Source organism: Echinops telfairi, unplaced genomic scaffold, assembly GCF_000313985.2.
Source record: "Echinops telfairi isolate 266 unplaced genomic scaffold, ASM31398v2 ScPeMD7_12;HRSCAF=54, whole genome shotgun sequence".
NCBI classification, from domain to species: Eukaryota; Metazoa; Chordata; class Mammalia; order Afrosoricida; family Tenrecidae; genus Echinops; species Echinops telfairi.
The window spans coordinates 7,231,090-7,237,089 of record NW_022103909.1 but is presented as its reverse complement, the minus strand read 5'-3'; positions in this window follow the sequence as shown (position 1 = coordinate 7,237,089).

Sequence of the window (6,000 nt, the reverse complement as noted above, 5' to 3'; positions counted from 1 at the left end):
AGATTGGGGCTAGAATTAAGTGTGAGCCCCAAATCCATTCATGTATCTATGGTTTAAACATATCTTTGGGTCACTTTAGCGACATCATTATTATTTTATGATAGAGAATATTATAACTCTTCCCCCGGCACATAATTCTACTGACAGTATCCTTAATTTGCCAATGGTATAGACTTTAAAACTGTCAAGAAAAGGAAATTATACTTGTATAGCCTGGCCTTTCCGAACACAATACATGAATTGTTGACTTGTACAGATTAAACGCTTAAGTGACTAGACACTATTTACACAAACAGTGGGGGTTGGTGATAGGGTAAAACTGTCAGTAACACATATGCACAAAGGCAGACCCATGACCACCAGATGAAGACATGCCACAAAAGCAAGGGGAGCATGAAATAGTAAATAGATGGGAGTCCCAGCCACCATTCCTTGGGCACCCAATGAAGGCATTCTTAAGTACTCAATCCTAGGTCCTTTCCTCATCTTTCTTTATATCATTCTCTACATATTTGTATCCATGCCCACAGCTTAATTACTACTTCAGTGAAGATTCCTAAGTTCATAGCTTCCACACATGTTTGTCCTCGAGTTCCATGCCTGTATCTCCCATCATCTTCTTGTCCGACAAGTCCCTCAGCCCTTGATTTCTCCAAGCCTGGGCTTCTGGGTTTCTTCATCTCAGTAAGTGGAACCATCAATCATTCAATTCAGCATTTCATACACCCCAAATTGACCCCTTACACCTTATTCTCCATAACTTCTCATTTTATCAGTCAAGAAGTCCCACTGGTTCAACCGCCTCAATATGCAGCCACTTTATTTGCTTCTCTTTCCCTCTGTGACCACACACTGGTCCAAGCCCACATACTCTCTCAGAACACAGCAAGTTATTCCTGGACATGTTTTATGCATCCTTCCTGGGCGACTCCAATGTGTTCTCTGCACTGTAGCTGAGAGACTAATTCAGCGATGTGATTCCTGTCCTCCTCGATCACCATGGGAGTAAGAGGAATGATGGGTGGTTTGCATGAGCCAGCTCACCTATCTTCCTGGACCCCCTTGGTCATCCCTGATTCTTCATGTTCCCGCTGGTTAGGTTTTGAAAACATGATACCCTTTCATGAGCATTTGCACACTGCTGGCCCTCATTCAGAAACACTCTTCCTCCCTCATTTCCACGCTTACCTTCTATTCAGCACTTAGCGCTCAACTGACACACTACTTTGCCAGGGAAGCTTCCCTGATCCCTCAATCTGGGCCAGGTTTCTTTGTCGGCGACTCCTATTTAAGTCCTCTCTTTCTCTTTTCCTGGTTGTAATATAGACTCATTTGTTTATTTTCGTGTTTAAAGCTGTCCTACCAACCCCACCGCTCTATGATAAGCTTCATGCACACAAAAATGAATGAGGAATCTCAAACCACTTTACACGCATTACTGCTAGTTTTGTTTGGATCCGGTGAAGATGAGTGTGAGAGGGCTGATTGCTAAGCTTTGGAAATCCAGGTTTTCATTGCTGTGAATCTCTTTCTCCTCTGTTTGAAAAGTTACATCAGACCATATGCTAATGATCCCGCTGGTTTACTGAGAGAAAGCATGGAAAAGATCCTGGAGTCAGGATGCTTGAGGAAAGATGATTGTTTTTTTTCTTCAAGTATCTTAGTGAAAGGGAGAGAGCTCTGAATTTAGATCACTGGTCCATCTGGTGAGTATTTTTAGAGTTTCACCTGAGTTGAACAGCGCTCAGCCTCAGTTCCATCATTTGTAAACCACCAGCATCTTCCAAGTGGAGTCCCTGGGTGGTGCAGTTAACATGCTCAGTTGTTAACTGAAAGGTTGGAAGTTTAAGTCCACCCCAAGGTGGCTTGGAAGAAAGACCAAGCAACCTACTTTCAGAAGCTCAGCCATCGAAAGCCCTATGGAGCACCGTTCGACTGTGACACCCACGGAATTAACCTGAGTTGGAATCAACTCAAAGGCCACTGGTGGCTTTTATCTTGCAAGTTAGTTGTGATCCTTGGAATTGATATATCCACAGCGCCTGCAACACTATAAGATTCAGTCAATATTTACAGAATAAAGAAACAGCTGAACGAATAATGAAGTAAATTGCTAGACATGAAATACACCGTGGAGTCCCTGGCAAATAGTGATTGCTCAATGAATAGTAGCCATACTAATAATGATAATATTATGAGATGACTACCAAGAATTTGATATAAGAACGAAAGATGGAAAGTAAATGGGGAGATAATCCTAGACAACAATACAAAGGTTTTGTTTCCTGTTTGGGCCCACGGCCCACTTTGAACTGATGCGGAATGCAACCAGTCCTTGACTCCACAGTAACCTGGGTCCATAGGTCGGTTCATCTGCCTGTTGACCCATCTCTTTCACTTCTGAAGGCAGTGTTTACTGAGCCTTCAAGAACTCAATGGAGCATAGTTCTACTCTGACACATGAGTTGGCGTACCACACACACACACACACACACACACACACACACACACACACACACGGCTTCAAAAAGTTTGTGGGGGAAAACTCCTTTATCTTTTCATTCCCCTTTTCCATGAACTCTTTGAGAGTCTCACATCTACATTCCTGACCTCCTGCCGCATTCCACAATCTTTTGCTTTACCTCTTACTTTCTGAAGCCTGCACTCACCCTTAAGATCTGATGGCTGATTGACATATGAGGGTAAGTCAGAAAGTAGTGGTACAAAATCATAGAAGACTTTATTAAATAGAAATATCAAAATGGGATGTTAATTGTTTAGTTATGTAACCTTCATTGCCTATGGAGGTCTATATACTTCTGAAGGCAGTGTGGCCATCTCTCTAACCCTTCTCCAAATAATTCCGCACTATTAATTCACACTTCAGAATGGAATTCTGCGCATCCTTTAGGGAGTCAGATTGTGTTCCTTTGAAATGTTCTTGGCATTTGGTGAACAAAATGAAGTCTGACGGGGCAAGATAAGGGCTGTCAGGTGGATGGGACAAGGGTTCCCAATTAATTCTCATAGGACAGCTCTCGCTTCCCTCAGCGTATGAGCAGGCACATTGTTATGGAAAAAGAAAATTCTCAGCACAGCTTTTCTGGCACTTCAGTTACCAATGCAATTTTTTACTTTCTTAACAAAATGTTCTTAATAAGCTCCTGTAATAACTCTTTGTCCTTCTAGAAAATCTATCAATATTATCCTTTTACAATCCCAAAAACCAGTCACCATTACCTTCTGAGCTGACCTGGCTGCCTTGAATTTTAGCGGCCAAGCAGCTCGCCTTGGGCGCCACTCTCTGGATGGACTCTTTCTTTGAAAAGCATCTTACGCGACCAAGCCGCCGCCATTGACTCCATTCTGATTCACAGCAACCTTTTAGGGGGCAGTAAACCCGCCCCACTGGGTTTCAAGTCTGTAAATCTCTCCGGGAGCACAGGACTCCTCTTTCTCCTGCAAAGTTTGAACTGCGGACCTGGAAGTCAGCGGCTCAGTGCCTGCGTGATGACACTGCGAGGGCTCCTCACCCTAAGCAACGAAGGCAAGCGTGTTCCTGAGCGAGCTTGTCTGCAGCTGCCCACTGACGGCAGAATCACATCGACACATGTTTTGTTTGGAATGAACCCATCCAGGTACAACCTGGAACCCTCGCAACACTCTTGGACTTCATTTCATCTGTACAATAAATGGGCCTTCACGAAGGAAATATGAGGATGAGCCAAAGAGAGAGGAGCAGAGCCAACAAAGAGTATGTGTGAGGGCTAACGAAAGGAATCTGTGAACAGTGTCGGGCCTTCAAAGAGTCAATTCAGACAGAAACCAAAGCATGTCATCTCTCTCTAAATGAAAGCAACAAGAATGGCCTGGGGGACTTCCGCAACAAGTGCTGGGGCAGAAGGCAGAATGAACTGATCTGGGCACTGAGTGGAAGATGAAGATTACAGAGAGTAAGCTAATTCCGAGCAGTTAGTTCAGGGTTGGTGAAAGAAAGACTGAGGGTGATGATGGAAACGAGAGGAGGAGACGGGGTTTGGGGTATTCTTTTCTCTTTTTATGGAGAAGAGCCCTAGTGTACATGTAGTCGGAGAAAGGAAATTAGAGAAAAGGGAGATATCTAATATACCGGAAATCGAGGGAAGAATGAATGAATGGAATTGAAATTTTAAAGGAATTGGAGTGTCATCCCAGCCCTCACCTTCTACTGGTTTGCCCCATACTGAGCAAACTTCAAATAAAATTTTTAAAAAAGCAAGGCATCCTGGGAATCGCTTCACCATTCATCAAGGTCCTAGGCTGGCCCACCTGGTCTTACCTTGTATCTACATTCTTGACCTCCGGCTGCGCTCCAGGACCGTTTGTCTTACCTCTTACATCCCTGAGCCGGCACTAACCTGGAAGATCGGGTGACTGATTGAGCGTCTCTGGTGCCTGGTCACTCTTCTTGGCCACACCGTTGTCCTAACCCTCAGGTATTGCAACTCTTTTGGTCACTCATGGACAACCCTGGTTGTCCATGCTTTCTAAAGGAAGCCATAGGCAAAGGAGGAGGGTGAGAAGAGGAGACCTAGGACACAGGGGAGGTGAGTTCTGGGGCTGGAAAGGACGAAAGGAATGGAGTGAGTGGAACGGAGTCAGAGGGGGACTTTAAAATGAGCTTTAGTGTGATCATGCACGATTTTGCTTTTTTAAAAATCATGATATCTTACTTTAAAAATAAGCCTATGAAGTTAAACAAGCAGCCATCTAGCAGAGAAGCAAATAAGCAGAAGCACACCAGCCTGTGTGATCATGAGGTGTCTACGGGATCCGGTATCAGGTACCAAAAGATCAACTTTATCAACCAAAACAAACAACTATATCGATGCGAACATGGCGGGTTGGAGTGGAGATCCAAAGCCCATCTACAGACAATTGGACATCCCCACGCCACCAAAGGGCTATAAGGGAGGGATGATTCAACCAAGGTGCAGTATAGCACCGATGAACCCATATCATTCCTCTCGTTCTTGAATGCTTCTTCCCCGCCCCTGCCACCCCCCACTACCATGACCCAGTTCTACCTTACAAATCTGGCTAGACTAGAGAATATACATTGGTACAGAGAAGAGCTCTGGACACATGGAATTCAGGACAGATAACCCCTCAGAAACAGTAGTGGGAGTAGCGATATAATGAGTGTAGGGGGATGGTAGGGGAGGACGGAAAGGGAGAAAGGGGGAACCCATCACAAAGGTGGATATATACCCCCCAAGGGGAACAAATAACAGGCATGTGGGTGAAGGGAGACAATGGACAGTGGTGTAAGATATGAAATAATGATAATACATAATTAATCAAGTGTGTTAGTCTGGATAGATTAGAGAAACAAATTCATAGACACTCGTATGTATATGAGAAAGAAGTTTATATATAAGAGCAATTGAATATTGAGAAAACATCCCAGCCCAGTAAATCCATAAGTCCGATATTAGCTGATGTGGCCAATACCAATCTATAAAGACCTCATCAGACTCACGAAACACATTCAATGATGCTGAATGCAGGACGATCATAGTGGGTGGGAAGTCTATGGATCCAGTGGTGGTGGAAGCATCTCAGTGCTGGCAGGGGTCCCCACGTGGTTCATTCAGCTCTGAAACTCTGACTGCCTCAGGGTAGCTTATGTGGCTCCTCCTCAGAAAAGTCTCACAGAGAGTGAGCATAGTCTGTGTTTGCCGCCTCCAAGGAGGAAGACAGGAGTTCCCAGAATCCTCAGGGGAAGGTCATGCCCACAGAGGCCTCATTAGCTATCACCTGATTGGCAGACTATACTCCACCCCTTCACTCCTAATCCTCTTACATCCCAAATTGATGCCAGATTACGTAACTACCACATCAAGGATTCACGAGGGTGGGAGGGTGTGAGAGAGGGGAAAAAAGAACAGCTTACACCAAGTAGGAAATATTTTGGAAATGATTATGGCAACATATGTACAAATATGCTTGATATAATCA